The sequence below is a fragment of the Triturus cristatus genome, chromosome 7, assembly GCF_964204655.1.
Source record: "Triturus cristatus chromosome 7, aTriCri1.1, whole genome shotgun sequence".
Classification (NCBI taxonomy): domain Eukaryota; kingdom Metazoa; phylum Chordata; class Amphibia; order Caudata; family Salamandridae; genus Triturus; species Triturus cristatus.
In genome coordinates, this window is record NC_140590.1 from 1,541,797,405 (window position 1) to 1,541,816,471 (window position 19,067).

Sequence of the window (19,067 nt, forward strand, 5' to 3'; positions counted from 1 at the left end):
TTTTTATGGCGCCTCGACTTACCTGTCCCCGATTCCAACAATCGATGCTGATGGCTCCGCGACCGGTCCCTCGACCTCCCACGGGATCTGGACCGCGATCGGCACGGAACCGATTGCCGGACCTCCAACAACTTGCAGGAACGCTCCCGCAAAGCTTTCGCCGCCATGGCCCGACAATCCAGGGGGGGGGGAAATGCCTCGGGGTCATAGGCATGCCCCAAGCAGAAGAGACACACATCATGCGGGTCCGCTACAGACATGTTTCGGCGGCAGGCCCAACAGGACTTAAACACGGGCATCCCTACTGCACAAGGTGTCAAGTACTCGGCAAAACAAGTTGTCAGAAACCAAGTTACATTTTTTTTAACTAGGGGTACCGCTCTGTCTCGGATCCGCGCTGCTGCGCGCAAAACAAAAATGATGATGTCAGCGTGCATGGGCACATCTAAGTTGCTCCGATGACTTCATCTCGGCGGATACGACGCCAGCGACGTACGCAGAGCCGTACGACGACGCCTGCCAACACACAGGGGTACTGCTGGCAAAAACTTTCCGGACCCAGTCTGACGCCAGGGGATATTCTAAAGGTGAGGAATCGATCATTAACGTGTCTCTTTCAGATATACCCAAATAAAGAGTAGGTTCCTACGTCTCAATTTACAATTCCAATTCCGACACTGCTGAAGCTTCAAGTATGCCAGAGGTATTATGGCATGGGCAGTAGCTCAAGTCGTCCAACCTTCTATGCTGCCCCTGAGGAAAGAGATCTTTCAACAGTTTCTTTCCCTCTTTTCAGGAATCCACTACCTCTCGCTGTTGCTCTATCCACTGTCATGTTATCAATTTTTTAGAACCCTGGGCATGGCATTGCATTGATTTGAGTAGCATGTTTTTGAAACATTTATGTACAGTTCAATATGTGGGCTAGCATATGCAGATATTGAATAATAAAATTAAGATTATGAATGAGGGCAAGATAACCTAAAATGAAACAAGTACACATGAACCATTGAAAAGTCCTTACCCAGGATACTTGCGAATATGTGTTTAAGTGGATTAAAGACACCCAACATCTTCTTAGACATGATCAGCACTCTCCAAGCCCATGTGACTAAACAGTCTTTAAAAAAATATTGTTATTAAAACTGAACACAAACCCATGCGTGCTAGACAATAAGCGCTAGCAGGCTTAGCTCGTAGACAAGACAGCAGTATTCTGTTAACAGAGGTACAGTTAATGGCAATAACAGCATCAACATGCCCATCAAAAGAAATGCACCAGAATAGAAAGAGCAGCCAAATACAGACTGGAGGCACCAAAAACAGGAGGGCTGTTGACGAAAACTTAGAGGAGAGCCAGACCTAGGATGCCACTTCCAACAGGCCAAGAAACACCCCCCCCCCCCTCCAAAAAGAACATGCCTTTACAGCTGGTAGTAGTAATGAGGGGGCAACACATCCGAATACCTTGGAGCATAAGAAGCCACAATAATAATATACCCAAATAAAGAGTAGGTGGCAGCATCTAGGGCATTAAGGGATGGGCAGTTGGTCAAGGCGTCCTACCTTATTGGCTGTACCCACGGTAAGGTATTTCACCAGTTTCTTAACCTCTTTTCAAGCTACCTCGCACTCGTGCTCAATATTTTTTACACATTCTGGGCAAGACATTGCAGTGATTTGAGTGACATTTTCTGAAAGCTTAATTTACAGTTTAATGTGTGGGATTACATTTACAGATCGAGTAATATACAGATTTTGAATGGGGGTAAAATTCCATCAGATGACACAGGTATATAAGAATCATACCAAAGACTTTACCCACAATACTTACCAATATACATCTTAAAGACACACACCTTGTTAGAAGGGGGTCGCCATTCTAAGCCCATGTTACTAAACACAGTTTTTAAAAAATATTTCTGAATTTATTTTTTTCAACACAGCTAAACAATGTGGACAAGCCTATATGAGTTGGCAGGCTTAACCCAGACAGGACAGTAATCGGTTACTAAAATAGAGATATAGTTAGTGGCAATAACAGCATCAACATACACCACAATGGAAAGAGCCACAAAAACTGATGTGCCCACAAAAAAACAGAGGTTTGAAGGCAAAAAGTTAGGGGAGAACCATGCCAAGCCTGCAAGGTCTAACAGGACAAGAACCAACCCCCCCCCCCCCCTCCCCAATAAAAAAAAAGCTATCCCAGCTGTTAGTAGTAATAAGGGGGCAACACATCAGATTTGCATTGGAGCATAAGAAGTCACTATCCTAATCCGCCCACCTTTTTTGCAAAATTGGACATGTGGCACAAAATACCAGCAAAGCAGCTTTGTTTGTGACACCTTCGAATCTCTCACCACTCCCCTACTGAGACACCTCATCCCATTTGACATCCCACCAGCAAGCAGAAAGGGACCCCAGGCCTGATCCAAATATGAGCACCCGTGAAAATCAGAAGCAGCAGCAGAGTTAGCCTTAAGAGTGCCCCTAAAGGGTATAGCCCTCAGTCTCCATAAGGTGGGTGTCCTAGAGGAGCGCAACATGCCCTCCCTATTGTTTCAATTTAGGACAGCACATTTTAACTTTTAGGGGAAGGGGAGGAAGGAGAGGCCCTGTACATTCCACAAAAGCAACTTAATTTGTGTACCCATAGCTAGTGGGCCAGGAGGGAGAGGGACAACCCAGGAAACTGTCCAGCAACTGAAACGCTCAGAGCCAGGAGGGAACCATTGTACCAAATATCACCACATCCTCATACATACCACCCCCTGCAAACAAGCAAGTATACAAAAACAATACCCTAACAGTCCCGCCCCTCCCAAAGACTGAGACATACAACCCATCCTGTCCAATCATCACAGTCAGGCCCCAGCTAGGAACCAACTAAATGCCAAAAGGCCAATTTGATCGTTTCAGGCAAAAGACATGTGGGGGTGGAGCAGTCAGCAAGAGATGGAAAACCAACACTTCAATGAGACAGGTCCTGCAAAGCTTCACCCTGCACCCATCCAATAGTAGTAAAGACATCATACATTAATACACTGCCATAGAACCAACCCACCTCAAAACAATGTATATAAGCAAGACAAAAGACCCATGAAAAGCTAAGTGGAGCACTTCAAACCAACTAGTCAACTTACCCCCAGAATGACCCCTAGCAGAATATCTTCAAGTACTCGAGTAGTGGAGTCCTCAAAATCTGAAGCGGACCAACAGGACTCTTCAGAGGTGGGGGTCAAAAGGAGTCCCAGTCAGATCTCAGATTGGCAGCAGTCTAAGCCACTCTCCACTATTCCAGTGCTACCTGCATCTTAGAAGGGCAGGTCACACCTTGCCATCGAAAATGTTGGCAGTTTGGGGTGCGAAGAGTGGTTTGGCCAAAATGTCTCAGGTCGCACCACACTCTTGTCATAAAGATCAAATTCAGTCTCATGCCACAGACTGATCTATGAAGAAATGCACTTGGTCCTCAGACTGGACCCACACAGAGTGGGGAAGTGCAAGGAATACAGTATTCCCATTTGCACAGCCTCTTCAGCACCATGAAAGATGCCCTCTGTGTTTCAACCAAGAGTAAAGTCAAGATACAGAAACACCTTTGTGTTGCCTACCACAAATGAGCCAAGTGCACGGGTACACTGCAGGAGGTGATCCCAGTACCTTAAGTGTAGAAGGCGGGCCACCACAGGATGCTGCAAGGCCCCAGTGCAAGGTTCCCGTGCTAGCATCCTGTGAGCATGCTTCAGTGCATGTAATTTTGAGACGAGGGGGAGAGGCCACAGCATCCTGGAGCCAGGTTTCAAGAAAAGCCAGGAGTGAGTCCACCTCAGCATATTCAGGTAGCCCTTCAATATGGACAGTATTACTCCTGGCCCATCCTTCCTGGTAATCTAAGAGAGGGGCAAGGCGCTGATTCTGTACCTCAAGAGCCAAGATGTGATGATCCATATCAGGGTCTGCACTTTGGCCTCCAGGACAGTAAACCTTTGAGATCTTCTGTGAGTTCTCATACAGAAGGCTCAGCCCTAGGAAAGGGAGTTAATTTTGTCCTCCAACTGTTCCCTTGTAGCGTCCATGGCAGCTAGAAATATATACACATACACAAACACACCGGTTAAACCCAGACCATTAATCTAGTTTTCAGTTACTTTCCTCAATTCAGAAAGTTTAGGCTTTCACAGTTAGGTGGACAAACCCTTCATTAACTCAACTAAGCTCTGAACCAGCCTGCCTGTAGGTAGGTAATCTGCTTTTTTGCATGCACCCGCCAGATTTTTGCCTTTTGATGGACTCTATTTTGTTGGCTTCTGAATTCTGTGCACTTTTCCCTTGCCAACCACTAGTAAAATTGACTATGCTCCCGTTGAAGCTATGGTTTCCCCAATTGGTACATTTAGCCTTAATAGCTCCATAGTTGGTTCAATAGCATATGGTGTAGAAAGTGTATCCAGGGACCGGAAATTAAATGCCACTAGTGGAATGCAGCACCTATGTTGCCATCCACTACAGTGGTGGTCCCAACAGGATTACAGACCTACCCTGTGTAGACAAACCCTGCAGTACTACTGGCCAAAATGACCATTTTACGGGAGAAAATATCACTTTACATTTTTTTTAAATCACCCCTTAGTAGGCCTTGTAGTCCACAACGTAGGGTGCAAGGTTTTCAAAAGTGGACTATGTAGAAAATGGTTACCATGTCCTAAAATGGACAAGCACCCACAAACTCAATTTCACTGTGGCAGGCCCCTCTATCCAATGTTAAACAGTGCAAATTAAAATATTTAACATATGAAACTCCTGGGGCACAAGGATATTGAGAGAACAGTGTTGTTGATCCCCGGTTTAGTAGCTGAAGGACACCGCTATTGTAATGACAGGCTTAGATCTTTGGATTTGTTGTGGGTACAGCGCTCTCTTAAAGAAAAAAAAAATAATTAAAACTCGATTTCAGTATTGAGCACATTAAGATTACCATAGTACCCTCCACACTCATACCGCCAACCTTAGAGCCAGAGCACCATTTCAGATTTGCCCTGACATTGAAGTTAATCGAACAGGAACTAGTGCAAAGTAAGCAGGTCAGGCCTGGGATGCTTTACTTGGTCAAAGATAAACTAGGAGTGTCTTCGGGTGTGCGTAACCAAAAGCTTGTCAATCTTACAAAACTGACCTCACCCAGCCTTCCTCAAACACTTTCTCCACCTGCTGATAAGAGGAGTCCTGAAGGAATGGATGTCCTCCTTCTTGTACCCTGCACAAAGAAGTGAACTCCATGATTAGCTGGGTGACCTCCTGTGTGGCTACAGGAAAACAAGCAGCAAGAGTTTGCCCCCGTAAGTGCCCAACTGACTAATGGCACTTGTACTGAACTCTGCAGTCAGCTCTCAACACACTATGAGTCTTAGCACCTCCTGGAAGGGCTTTACAAGTGTAATCCTGTAGTTAGGACCTAGAGTGCAAGTCAGAAGAAAGAATCTTGGACTAAGACAAACCCGGTTGTGTATCTGACTGGGGCGCCATCATAGTCCACCTCAAACTGCACCTACGTTCCAGTCCCCTGCAACCATTAAACGTCAGTGGCATATTTTAATTTTTTGTACTTGGTTATCGCCAGCTCTCCCATTTTGAGGAGTTATTTAGTTTACTAAATTTAACTCTCGTCAGTTAGGTTTGAGATTATTACTTTGTGTTGTAATCATACCAAGTTTGATGCTGCACAAAAACACATTGCCTCCATGTGAAGCCTGACTGCTCTGTGCCATAGCTACTAGGGGGTTGAGCTCAGGTTCATTTAGTGGCTTAGGGTTCACTCAGAGAAGAGGTGATTATTCGGAGATGGGTGGTCACACCACGCAAAATAACCGAATTTCCTGCAATTGCCATTTCAGATATCTGTAATCCCCTTTATCTAGCTAAAGTCACAAATGTTTCAAACTGGTGAGAAACTTCACTTTCCTTCTAAAACCCCACCCGCTCGATTTTGTGGCATAACAGTGCTACACATTTATTTTCCAGTCTTTAAGATTCAGCAATTTCTAAACATGGCAGTCAATTGTTTACTTTAATAGGCTAAAGGGTCCAAATTATTGCCTACTCCTAAGGCATGTGGTGGTTACTTTGCATTGCTTTTTTGAGGGGGATGTTTATCACTGGTGTATAAGGGCACTACAGATTGCATTAGAATCACATTGCAAAGTGCTACAAGGAATTGCAAAGCCAAACAGAATGCAAATTAACAATGGTTGCTTAGTGTACCTTGTTAAGTGGGGATGTGATATATAATAACTGGTAGACCACAGAATTGTCCAAAAGCCAGTTTAATTTAGTTGTTACAGTTTGTTGAAGTCTAGTCACACGATTGTGCAGGTTGCATGATTCTCCTAGGAACCAGTAGTGGGAGATACTTTAGGCCATAACTGTATGTGGTGGTAGATAGTTTTCATCTAGGGGCAAGGCCAATTTAAATCAGCCCCCATAGTTGTTGTACACTGAAGGCCAACAAGAGAATGTGGAATAATTGCTAGAGTGGTAACTATTGAAGCTGGGAAAACAGGTTAGAGTCTCGGCAGAGATTATCAACATACTGTGATTCTGGGCAAATCACTTTATCTCCTGTGCCTTCATAAATTAATGTGTACGTCTCTAACCAAACTGGTGCTCATGTAAATGGTTCGGATACCTTTAGGTCGAGTTTGCACTATACATCCTCCCTCCAAAAAAAAAAAAAAAACAGTGCTAGAATTGTGAGATGATACACAGACGGAGTGCCATTGGGAGAGAGAAATTTTTTTTTGTTTTTAAAAAGAAACACTTGGACTAGTACAAGTAGCGCATGATAAGATTGAAAATAATCTAATGCAAGGACTAGTGCTCATCCTGCTTAGGTCAAGCGGTGGGTTAGTTGTCGGTGCTCACATTCACAAGCTAACAGTAGTATCTTGCACTGAACAGAGGACCATCAGAGACATATGAGCACTACAGAATACAATTCTCATTATATACAGGATGTTGGATAAAACGCAAGGGAAACTACTTATAACTGCAATAGTATTTTTTTTTATTCAACTCTTAAATACAACTTAATTATATATTAGATTACCATATATTGGATATATTTTTAATATTAAAGTTGTCAAATTCATTCACATCAAGAAACAAGGACTTTGTATATTTTTGTATAAGAGACCAGTCAGTAGCTTTCCATAGTGTGTCAACCTGCAAGACAAAAGGACAGAATATTCAGTAGGAGCACTTACTTGCTCACCCAAAACTCCAGGCAGACGTCATGAAAGCACAATCAAGCCCAGCTGGGCATTCTACATCCTGACACGTGTGGAAAACATCTCCTAGCAGAAAAAATTATTAAATACCACCAGGGCCGGCTTTAGAGCAGTGCAACCGGTGCGGCCGCACTGGGGACTGACCTGGAAGGGGCGCTGATCTCAGGTGGGGGATGGATGCGGTGTTTAGCAATAACTTACGATTTAAAAGGATTTGATGCAGAGTTTTTTTTTGTGTCCTGATTGGTCTAAAGGCAGGTTTGACTTGCCATAAAGTAGCGCAGAGGATTAATATGCCTGCGGCAAAGATCATATCTGTAATTAATATGCCAGGGAGGGGCTATGGGGAGATAAGGGGCCCTTTACCAGGTGGTACCAAGGAGGTTGGGTGGGGGAGGGGGGGCTAAAAAACAAAACAAAAACCACAAACGACAAAAAAAAAAAAAAAAAAAAAAGAAGATGTTGCACTGGGTGTCACCAGCCCTAAAGACAGGCTGAATACCATTACAGAGCGGTGTATACCTGGTCACATTAAACGCAAACATGGTCAGAGCAATGACATCAAGGTACATTATCCAGATGTTTGAACAAACTTTGAAACTTGTCAGACATAAAACTCACCTACAGGTCTAGGACATGAGTGCTGACAGTGTCCTCTATGCTGGCTCTGCAGATTGGGCACCAGTTTGATCCAGGGGTATATACCGTACACACTACAAGATGGCCACAGGGAACAAAGACGATGGAAACCTCGCTATCCCTGCACATCTTGCACACTCGCTCTTACTTTAACTGACGCAACTGCTCCTGTACTGTTGCCGGTGTTCCTAAAATAATCAGCAAAAACAGTTTAATTCAATCCCCAAAACCCCTTTGCATTTCCTCAACCCATCCCCAAACAATTAACCCAAAGCTAAAGGGGTGGTGTTATAACATCCAGATTATAAAACAAAAAGATTAAGAGATTTTAAAAAACACCACACACATCACAACAACCTTAACACTAGACTAAACCCATTGTAATATCCGCACTACCTCTGGACGTGATAATGTGAAGACGATAAATGTGTTCAGTGCATAGAATCTGCAATAGAAATGCCTTTACGTTAAGCAAATGGGGAACCTATTTAAGGGACCTGGATGTGATCAGAAGAGCCAGGTTTATCAATAAGAAAGACGCATCAGTGGTTGGCAGGGAGGAACCTCATTAACGGGCAGACCTCTGCCATCATGATCATGATGTAGAGTTGACAATACAGCGGTGCCATGTAGCACAGGGGGTCTATTTACTATGCAACATTTCAACGGGTATGAAAATGGCTGAGCATGATCACTCTTGCAAGTTAAAAGAACACTGGCTTTAATTCACGATGCTACTTCCATCTAGTCCACCCCTCAAGTGCAGTTCCCAGTTGACCATAGTCCATTTCAGTTATGCCTCATTCAAATCATTCTTGTGCCGCAATCAAGAGTGAAGACTATGGGTTCTCCTGCATTCGGGTGCTCATGAACCAGACTTCGAGGCTTTCAGAAAACTATGTAAGGCCATCAAGGATCGCACCCCATACCTGATCCCATGACCAAACCCATTTCTCTTACAGCCTGGGATCCGAAACTGGGACCTAGATTGACAATTTAAAGACAATATTAGCATTTGAGCCACTCTGCAAAGTTATGAAATGTATTGAATTCTGCAACCTACCCATAAGTTTATTGAAATATTGCGCACCAACTCTGTCTGACCACTCCAAGCTGGAAGTCAGTGTCCACTTGAACTCACTTCCGTAAAGATCTTATACTGAGCTTATCGTCCCCATTTTGGGACAATTTACTTATTTGTACAATCCCACTCCACCTTAAGAGATGCTATACTAAAAAGGTTCTACTCTACTGCCATTGGTAATAAACACTGAAAGGGAGAGTAAAAACCCACAAGTTGGGGTGTCTGGTATACAAAGCTTTAAGGCAGGATAGGGTGCGGAATAGGAGAGGAAGCATGGCTAGGATTAAATTCAATAAGGGAAAGGGACAAAAGACAGGAAAGTTGCAGTGTATAGAACACGGCTAACTTTCTTTTGCTGTTTTATATAGCTTTAACTCAGACCGAAGGTATTGGAGTGCTTTACATGAGAGCCAGTTACATTACACTAGGACACATTTTGTTAGGCATGGGGAGATTAAGTTATTTGCCATGAAAAACAGGATGATGAGCCGACACCAAGACTCGAACCCGGTGTCCCCAGTTCCAAAGCCGGCATCTCTGGCTATTATGCCACATCTGCTGACTTGCATGACAAATAAATGCAGCCTAAAACCCATTATCTTATTACCAAAACCTCCCCTTCACAATGTTTTTACCTGTAGCCTCCAATGTGGCAGACGCCCCTACTGTGCTGGGGGTTTGAGAGACCGGCTCTGGTGAAAGGACAAACAAAAGGAGGTCTTGAATCTGCCAGGTTTTAAATCCCGCCTCAAAATCACTGTTACCACACATCGTCCCTCCATGCGCTACACCCAACAGACCCCTCACAAATACTTCACCTGAAGGCTCAGATGCTGACTTTGCTAAAAGAATAACTGCAATCAGAATTAAGTAAAGTAGATCAGTGCTGCCCCATCCCAGAGGTGAAGACACAACTTATCATTTAGACTTTATTCACTATTCTAAGCAAAGAAGCATAAACAGAAAAAAAAAACATGCTTTAGTGGGGTGTGCCGAGTAAATGGGACATGTTTGAATCCTTCCACAACCAAAACTTCTTACAAGGAGGATTTTTTAAAATGTTTGTGAAACCTTTTGGCAGACATCAATAAGACTGACCATACCTTGGCCTGAAACTCTCCAAGCACATCAACCCCACCAGTCGACCATGTAGGATGCATAACTCAAAATAATCAATCTTTATCCCTGAACTAGCAGAAAGAACGGAAGATATGCAAGAGCACAGCAAATACACATTTGCTCTTGAATGTATTTTGCTAAAGAGGCATTTAAAGGTGACCCAGAATTAAGGAACTGTAGCTATAGCTAGCCAGTGCAACTGCACCAGTCCTAATCTACGACCTGTAAATACAGACTATTTAAAACAGGTACACCAAATGAGATTATGATGCAAAGTATACGTATTGAGAAAGTAACACTTCTTCGAACCCATGCAAACTTTTGAGGGTGGAAAGCAAGATGTGATCCCATGCAGGAGATTCAGATTAGGACAATTTTACCTTCACTAGACACATCATCCATGTCAAAGTCCAGGATCTCTCGATTACTGGGAAAGTAGTTAAGAGATGGGAAGGAATCCCAGGGTTTCAGATCCTCCATTAATGTACTTTGGAGCATCTGTTGCGTGGTCTGCTCGAAGTCGTTCTTGATGACAGCCTGCATCAGTGACGAGGTCAGATGATCATCCAACCACGGTCAGGTGACAAGAGATTGAGATGAAGCAGCACAAGTAGGAGGCTAAGCAGGTGAAGAGCCGAGCCCTAGAAAGAATCCAGACAAAAAGGTAGCTCATTCACATTTATAATTTTAATATTTTCATACAGATTACTGCAAGGAAGCATAGATGCCTGTAGTGAAATCCTACTGGAAAATACAAATGTTGATAAATAGGCTTGAGGAGTGGAGGACAAAAAAACTTGGCAAGTCACAAGATTGAAAGAATGGTTCTTTTGCTGCTCTTCCAAAACACCAACAGGAATATGGTGCTTTCATAACAGCCAGTCTGTAAAGATCCCACTGTCCTTTGGATTACCCAGAAGAGTGACATTAGTGCCACTGTCTTGCTCAATTAAAACTGGTGCGGTCCCTCATTCTCAACGTAAAGCGTTAACGGGTGAGCAATACTAGAGCCCCTGCAATGGTGGAGCCTATTTTGGCACAGGGGTAAATGGAGGGGTCACAGGGGCTAATGATCCAGCTATTTAAGGTAGTCAGTGGGAGAGTTAAAATCCACTGAATTGGAGTCCACCCACTACTGTTATCACCTCCAGCAGAAATTCTAAGCACTTTTCTACCCATCAGACCACCAATGCATGGTTGCCTCGAGGGGAGCAATTTCTGCATAGAGGTACATAGAGTCAGATGGGCATACCATCCCATAATTGTCAGTTTGTAATGCTCTAAAAAATAAATTTAAAAAAAATCAAGAAAAGCCTTATCCGCCCTGTACCTACAGTGCTCGCTTTGACAGCTGCAAGTGGACTTTGTACTAGCTCTGTGGACTCGCTGCAACAGTCATGGATGTCAATTAATGGAATTAGCATACACTCATTTTTTTAAAGCACTCCAACAACTGCCTTTGTGGTCTTCATCCGTGGTTCAGAGGAGATCAGATGGCTCCTACAAAGCGACTAGGAACCTGAGTCTTGGAGGGGGGAGAAGGGGGTGGTCAACGAATGAGAACTGCTTAAGATAACTGGCACAATTTAGGTGAAACCTATGGTGCTCAATGGAATTCGCTGAGCTCTAGCAATAGCTGTTAGTTACCATGGCTTGAGTGTTCAGTCCTTTCCTAGAGTTCAAGAAAAATACAAAGTAAGTAGCCCATGCAAAGCCAAGGATTCTTCAAGAAATTTAAATTACCAGACCAGTTTGCTTCAGGGGAGACTGGTGTTCATGGGCAAAAGGGGCATTGCCCTGCCACATTCTGGCAAGAAGCAAGAACAGGGAAAATAAAATAGCGGTTAAAAAGGAAATAACTGCTTTGAGGCAGTGTCGTGAACTCTACTGAACTTTGAATATGTCCTACTACAAACGCACCAGGTGTGTGAGGTTTTATTCAATCTGCAGGCACAAGCTAGAGCAGTGACATTACACGAGGGAGTGATGGAGTAGAATTCCATGGATCTAGTTTTATTTGGGGCGCATGAACAGTGGCCCTGGGAGGAGTGGCAAAACTCCATGCACTTCAATGACTAAGGGTGAGACAGGTCATTTAGGACAAGGAGGGAGTGGGTGGCAACAATGTTGATTATCACAGAGGGGCAGGTGGTAGGAAGGGCGTAGGGGGGGAACTCTCCAGGCATCAACGCATGGTTAGTACTGTATTTGGTTTCAGTTTGAAAACATTGCTGAGCTGAGCACACACAGTGCGCAAATATCGACTGTAAAGGCTCAAGAAAAGGAAGGAACCAGCTGCGGACAACAAAATAAATGAGTGGACTAAGAGTTTGAGTGTGCAGTTAAGCCACTTCATCGAGAGCATCACACCCACCTCCCTCCCCCATCCTCCCTGCTTTAGCAGCTACAGAGGGAGTGGTGTTCCTTATGGGCCTTGTCTGTCTGCAGCTTGGCAGACAAAGGCTCATAATGAACTAGGGTGGAAGTAGGAAAGAGTGGAAATATGTATGAGTGAAAGGATGGATGTAAAGATGGATTAGTAAAACAATGGATGAGTGAAAGGCAAGATAGATGGGTGTCCAGATGACAGGATGGAACAGTGAATAGATGGTGAGAAAAGGGTAAATAGAGGGATGTATGAGTGGATTTAATGATGGAGGAGCCAGTCATTGTTGTGCCGCACACAGCATGCAACTTACCAGAGACGGTGGACCTTCACAGTACTGCTCCTGAACAGCATGGATGAAATCAGGTCCTTTTTGTAACTTCAGGAACTCTCACCTAGGGAGTGGACAGAAATAGGTTGAGAAAAGCATCCGCATACAGTGAAGCTGCACCATTGATGAGATAGGTTGCCAATAGCATGGACAACTAGCGGTTGATCAGTGTAGCAATTCACCACTTAAGGTTTGAAAGGGGAATAATGGTCAACTAGTGTTTTGATGGGAGCAGAGTTACAATGAACACCAGGAAGCTTGAGGTTCTACAAGAATCAACGACTGGTGTTGAGCAGGCCAGATAGTCGATCCCTCTTCTAGCCTAGAATCTTTCGACCGGAATGAAAACCAGCCAGTCCCATTAAATTCAGATTCTCCTCACATGCAGCATTTCTAAACCATCCCACAGCTCTCCAGGAATCATACCCTCAGCCATTTTCTGCATTTGGTCCTGCTCATCTTCACTTTAGCATTTCTTTAATTATGTGCAAAAACTACCCTACCAACCCCCTTCCCAGTCCACAGCCGACCAGCCAAGGTCTCCTGGCTGCTCCTCCAGACATCCCCTTATAATCTGCAGGCAAATTAGCCTGAGGTACGTCAGGCAATCATAGGCCTATTGAAAACTGCATGTAATGCACAATAGGACCTTCTGGGGTTCCAAGAAGGGGACTTGCTGAAACCAGACTCCATGACTTCCATCTCAACTTGTGTCAGGCATTTTGATTTCTAAATCTCGAAACATAGCAAATCAGCTCAGTATCTGGAATGGGATTGGGGGAATTAGGGGGCGTGAATAGGGGGACCACCTGAACCATCACCAGTATTTTCATATAAAAACCTGTAATATTAGGGAAAATTGAATTTGATCCCTGAGAACCATGAGCTTTATTCACCAAGCATGACTCACCACAAAATAGCTAAATAAGCAATAGTGCAGCAGGCGCAATGGCATCAGGGCACAAAAGTGAACGAACGCTGTACACGTCTATTATGGTGCCATTTTGTTAGCTAACCCAGGGCAGTGGCTGGTCATTCGCCTGCACGATTCCCTCATGTTCCCTTGCTAGGAGATGAAAATTCCCACACTCATGCCTCCACAGACCCTTGCTTACATTGTGTAGCATGCTGCCCACTAAGGTAGTGAGTTCAAAATAAATGTTGAAATGCAAGCGTCTGCAGAACTGCTAATAAGTCTAGAATCAGCCTTAAAAGAAGGCCAACAATGGTGTGGGGAGAAACAGGATGATGAAGCTAACTGAATTATAAATAAAGATAAGAAATCAAAATGCGAGGACAGTTAAAAGAAAGGAGTAACATAGATAAAGTGAGTTGGATCAAGAAAGGAAGAATGTTTAAGAAGAGGAAAGAGCATAATATGATGAGGAGTGAGGCTTAAGCATAGAGTAATTGGGGGGCTTGGAAAGGAGAGCACAGGAGTAAGAAACTTGAAGCAAAGGAATGCAGTAAGATGGAGTAGAGGCAATTAAATTTGCTGCACGAAAAAGTGGGAAGGAGAGAGAAAAACAGATTAAGGAAATAAAAGCACCAATGGGCTAGGGCAGAGTTCAGAGCTGTCGGGTTATGCTGTTATTTTCTTGCAGTAGCAAAGGCATGGACCACATTATCCCAGCAGCCCAATCATTGTGCCTTGATGAACCCATGTGTATCATCTAGGTACCACCAAGTGTGAAAACTCTGCTCCTAGAGCATCTAGTGCTCAAAGGATCAAGGCAATCAGAGCTCCCTCAAATGAGGCGGATGTGTTGGGCAGGGCAGAGGAAACAATATAGAAATCTGCAGATGTTCATAGAGGAGAAGAAACTTACCAGTCAACACCCTCCTCTCACAGACCTAGGGTGGAAGCTGGGCACATGAAATACTAGGTCACCTGGTAGGTCACTACCAAGGTGATGGAGTGTATTTGGATTGGAGTGTCCAGTGTCAGTTGCACTCAAGGACTTATGCTGGGATCTCCTTTTGAATAAATCAGCTTGCTTTTGCCAGTACTGCAGCTTGCGTTTCATTTGCTAAGCTGCCTTCATGAATTGCCACACCTAGAAACGAGTAGTGCCATTTTAATGATTTCAGGGGTCTCTGGGCAAAACATTTTTGTGGGCCCCTGTATGGATCAAATTTTAAAGTTTATTTGCCATTTCATGAAATTCAATGGTACATTTTAGCTGGATAACAAAAACGATTTAGATACCCTCTAAAAATAGAGGTCCCAGGCAAGGTAAGAGGTAGCAGTAAGCAGAGAGGGACAGAGGTTTAGATAGACAAATAAACTAGACCGAAAGCTTAGTTTCCCAAGAGAGCCCGGGCAATTGCCCACTTTGAGCTGTAACTCTTCAGACCCAGAGAAGTGCCAGAGAGTCCATGTGTAGAGGTGATGTGGACAAGGCAGATGCTGCAGAGGCCTAGGAGATTAAAGCAGTGTACTCCGGTTGCTTGAAAATGTTGGGGAGGGTCTCCGTAATCTAATAGTCACCATCAACCTGACAACATTCATCTCCAACCTACCCATCCTCCTCCTACCCCAATAATTTATTGAACGAGTGATATAGTAAGTCTGATTAACGAGACCTCTTGGTGCTATACAGGTGCCATAAAGCAGCTCAATGATTGTTAAAGCATTGCACAATTAACAAACATTGTCCTATTCACCAGGCCTCCCTCCCATCTGATGCTTTAAAGGACACAATACGGTCACACTCCGATTACCAGACCTTCATTTGATAGGTAGTGTTCCAGAACATCGCTGCAGCGGTACATTACTACCAATCTGAGTATGCAAGCACTTGCCCATGGGAAGTAGGTACTCAAGACACCCAATGCACCTCTATTTCTAATATCGTTGACCCTGCTGCCCTCTTCTGCTCCCCTCAGAGGAGCCAAGCCACACCTTGACCAAAGGCAGGAGTTCATTTTGTCAATATATTTCTGTTCTTTTCACTAGGGGTGAAGTATCAGAAGCTGAAGATCAGCCATTCTACTCTCAAAACTGTACTCACTTAAATGGGAAAAAGTTGGGCAGGTCTCTTCCATGGGTCATGGTGCCTCTTCCAGTTAATAATCCCCGTATTGCAGTAGAAATACCATACCCGGTCAACGTAACCTGCAGGAGACAATGCTGGCGAAAGAGGGAACTGCTTAGCCATAAACCACCCCTTGGTAACAGTCCACAAAATCCCAAACACTAATCTTTTCCATAGTGGCAGTGCCTTAAAGCAGAAAACTCCAGCTCTAAGTTCTTAGGAGTATTGGCAGACAAAGGACCATACACACTATTTATGATTGGGCCTTTGATAGTTGTCAATTATATAAGTAGTCTATATTTCAAAGTAGACATATATAACTAAAAAGGATAACAAATGTACATAGGACCAATTCTGGGCCACATTGCTACAGCAGCTGTATGCCATACGGCTGCAATTGATAATCATTGCATGTAGGAGTTAGATTTTTATAGGAATGTTATTCTTTTCCCAAATGACTTGCATTGAAAAAGTTGTACACATTTAATGAAATGCACCAGTGGAAATGACTTTAAAGAAGCTCCCACGGTTTTCCATCTGAAGCTGGTAGATCACTGTTGCTTAGTGGCCATTAGGAACAAGCATTTGAAAATGCAATAGGTCTTGCATTTCCAAGAGTTTAAGCTATTGGCATTGTAAACGACAGCGCATTTTATTTATGTGTTAATTATCAAAACAGATAAATAAAAGGCATTGTCATTTACAATGCCAATAGCTATCTGTTTTGATAATTAACACATAAATAAAATGCATTGTCATTTACAATGCCAATAGCTCAAACTCTTGTTAATGCAAGACCCAATCAATAAAATTACTTTATTCGAATCTTTGTTGGATTCATATAAGTACCTGCAGTTTAAAATTTATATTCACATTTATAAAAATATACAATAATCTTTAGTTAATAACTTCATCAGTCCACATCATTAAGTAATCCCACTTAATCATGAAGTACCTTATATCCAGAACCATCCTTCATTCTGTTTCATAAATAAGTTGGTCTAAAAATTTTAAGGATTTCCTTCTTTGTATGGCCCGAATTATAAAACCAACAATGGCACTACAGATTAATTCATTTTCAAGGGTACATATAAATTTCATCACATCCTTATAAAAAAATAATTTCTGTGATATAAAAATTGGACGTAAAAATTGTTTACTAATATCTTGGTAAAACTTACAAAATAACATCAAATGCATTGTTGTTTGGTTGGCTTTTCCCTCACATGGGCATTTGTGTTCTATTTTTTGCCAGTTATTCAGTTTAGGGAAATCCACCAATTCATGGACTATATATACCCAGCCGCAATCATGTCAAATAAAATCTATCCTGTGTGTTTGTAACTTTTACCAAATAGTTTGGGGGGCCAATTTACTCCGTCTTAGCTGCATATCTTAGTACACAAACTTTTCCTTCCTCTATCCCGGCTCTTATTTGGCTTACTCTCTCCAAATACATTTTCTTCACATCATTCTTACCAAATTGTAGTATGACTGTGGGGTTTATCAATAAGTCTCCGTTAATGCTCTTTAATAGCCTGTCTATATAAGCTAGCCAAGGTATCTTGTTTGTGTTCTCTAAAGCTAGACATTCCATGATAACATCCTTAGTAAATTTTAAACCTTCCTTGCGCCAAATGTTGTGCCAAGCACAAAGCGTTCTCACTTGAATTAGATCAGTCACATATAATGCGTCTAATTCTTTGTGCAGAATATATGTTGAAGTGGATCCTGGGGCAGCCAGCATACAACATAGTAAGTAGTTTTCACATGTTTGTAGTCCATTACAGTTGGCATTACCCCATACCAAGGAGCCACAAGTAGCTACAGATAAACATTTGCTACCGTATATTTTTAACATGTCCCGAATGGGTTTACTGCCTAACTTGTTGCAAAATCTAAAAACCGCCTCTATGGTTCTGATCTGGTCTAGATGGGGGGTCCAGTTGCAATTAGTGGTCCCTGGGGGACGCTTCGTAATTATCCACGGCACTCTTCACGCCCAGCCCCTGACACTTGCTGCCCTGTACGGACCAAACTGACGACCCTGATTTCTTCACACAAGTATGCACCACATCTCTGTTCTCAACCCTGCGGCGCTCCTCTGGGGTGGAGATTTTAATATAACGCTTTCCCCTTCCCTTGACCCGCCCTTCTCAACTCCATTCGCACTGACAACGCTCTGTACGACACATGGCGACTCACTCGACCTGATGCGCGCGTGGGTACCTGTGTCACTGGCTCCCGCGGCTGCTGGTCCCGCTTGGACCTTTGGATTACTACTTTGGACACGTTGGCTTGGCTCACCTCCATTGATCACATGGCACGCACTCTTTCTGATCATGCTCCTGTTCGCTTGGGCCTACGCCTTCCACACTCCTTGCCGTGCTTTCTCTTGGCGGCTCCCTCCTAATGCCCTCTGTGACTCTGTATTTTGCAATGAAATTCAGACTGCAATCACAAATTTCTTCGAGCTAAACGAGGGTTCGGTTGATTAGCCGTCCACGCTATGGGAGAGTTTCAAAGTCGTGATTCGTGGCGAGTGCATCTCTAAGCAGTCTGGAGTCCTTCGATCCATACGTGGAACCCTCGCCAAATTAGAAAGGGATATCAAGGATCTCGATTCTTCCCATGCTCGGGATCCCAATCCGGAAAAGCCCGCTCAGATCCGGGGGGGAAACTTATTGAGTTCGCCGATGAGGCCGACAGAGAGCTTGCCTTTCTCGGCAGGGAGGCTCAGGCGTGCAGTTTTGGTGAAGACGATCGCCCTGGCAAAACCCTGGCCAACCTTCTTCTCCCGCCTCGGGCGGCTTCTTATATTAACGCCCTCCGTGACGGCGGTACTGATCGAACAACTTCACCCGAGGAAATTAAAGCGCACTTTATTTCATTCCATGTTATGTTATGTAAATTTGTATAGCGCACGACTCACCCAGGAGCATCTCAGCGCTTACCTAGTGAAAGGAGAGTGGAAGCCAGAGTCCGGTTGATACATAGATTCAGAACAGAAAGGCTTTTAGTTGTTTCCTGACGACGGTATATGAGGTACATTCACGCAGTGCAATAGGCAGTTGGTTCCAGTACCGTGGGGCAAGGTACGGGAAGGCTTTGCCCCCAGTGCGACTAAGGCGTAAACAGTGAACTTTTAAAAGGGCTAAAGAGTTAGATGCAAGGTTACGAC

General features: G+C 43.7%; 1 long non-coding RNA gene across 8 annotated transcripts in view; it reads right to left on the reverse strand.

Moving 5' to 3' along the window:
* LOC146812329 (uncharacterized) overlaps window positions 1–19,067 on the reverse strand; it is a 431,626-nt gene that overhangs the window by 308,115 nt on the left and 104,444 nt on the right. For 5 of the 8 annotated variants that reach the window (XR_014965917.1, XR_014965914.1, XR_014965912.1 and 2 more), the window contains 4 exons: window positions 12,831–12,912; window positions 10,512–10,772; window positions 9,648–9,704; window positions 7,911–8,116 (listed from right to left, as the gene is read on the reverse strand). This is a non-coding gene — a long non-coding RNA (uncharacterized LOC146812329). Of the gene's footprint in view, window positions 1–7,094; window positions 7,225–7,910; window positions 8,117–9,647; window positions 9,705–10,511; window positions 10,773–12,830; window positions 12,913–19,067 lie in introns of those variants that run through there. The other 3 variants (XR_014965916.1, XR_014965918.1, XR_014965919.1) reach the window with 3 other exon arrangements.